This window comes from Lactuca serriola, chromosome 8, assembly GCF_051521515.1.
Source record: "Lactuca serriola cultivar US96UC23 chromosome 8, Lser_US96UC23_V15, whole genome shotgun sequence".
Lineage (NCBI taxonomy): Eukaryota > Viridiplantae > Streptophyta > Magnoliopsida > Asterales > Asteraceae > Lactuca > Lactuca serriola.
The window spans coordinates 129,438,779-129,440,040 of NC_136415.1; positions in this window are offsets into that span (position 1 = coordinate 129,438,779).

Consider the following 1,262-nt stretch of genomic DNA (forward strand, 5'->3'; position numbering starts at 1 on the left):
TGGAAATTTCCTATTGTATTTTTTTTTTGATAAAACACCACCATGTGAGACGAACATGTGTTCTTGTCTTTTGATATTTCAGAAGGATGATGTGCTTGTTCTTGTTCTTTATGGTAAGTCATTGCATACTTTTGAACATAAATAAAAACTAACAAAATAGTTACTAATTCTAGCTTCTTCTTATCATAATTTCCTTTATTTTGTGTTATTGTAAATTACTACGCATGATCTGAAAGCAAAATAATGGAAAAGCCATAATAATAAGAAAAACTAATAAATTTGTCACCTATTAGGAAATTCTACAACTAGAAAAAAATGAGAGCAATAGGGGAAATCAAAACAATTTAAGCAACTCCACTGTCGTTTGATTGAGATGACATTTTGTCAAACACTTGGTAGGCTTCCTTTAGTATAGTTTCAAATAAAAAGAGCTATCAATAGTAATATTTAGTCCACGGTGTCTGTAGTAATGTTCATTAAAAAAACGAAGTCAAAACTATGTGAGATTCACAAATCACAACTTAACATTAAAAAAAACAAATTCACATACTCAATCAAAATCATAAATCAATTTTGACTCCAAGTGAGTAAGTCTTGATTATTCAAAGATCAAACTTCCAACAAATCATAAATTAAGGTAGAAGAAATTGATTAAGTTGAATAAGAAATAGAGGAAACATAACTAACCTTTAGGCGTCTTGAGAAATAGAAGTCGTTTGAATTCTTTGCTACTAGTGGTGGTATTTTGATTATCATTCTCTCTCCCAGTCTTGTAATTTTTTTTTACTGTAGCAGGGTCATGGTCGACATGTGCATTAAAACTCAGTTGATGCGGCCGAACGTAGATGGAAGCGGGAGGATACGATTTTGTGGGTGTCGATGGAAGAGGCAATATGGTTTTAAATAAAGTAATTTGCCTAAATTAAGGGTATTTATTAAAATTAAATAATACTCGGCCCTTATTAATCCCTAAATCCATATAATATTTGTTCATCCACATTTGAACCTACATCTTTCTCTCTCTCTCTCTCTCTCTCTCTATATATATATATATATATATATATATATATATATATATATATATATATATATTGAGAAAATAAAAAAGATTGAGAATAAGTGAATCATTCTCAGCCAATCATTTATTTTCCCACAAAACGCTCCGGCATACCGGGCCGATGAAGGATGAGTAATATTTATATATGAATAGAAATATATGTGTATTCATATATGAATACACCATTTCCCTCCGCCACAAACCA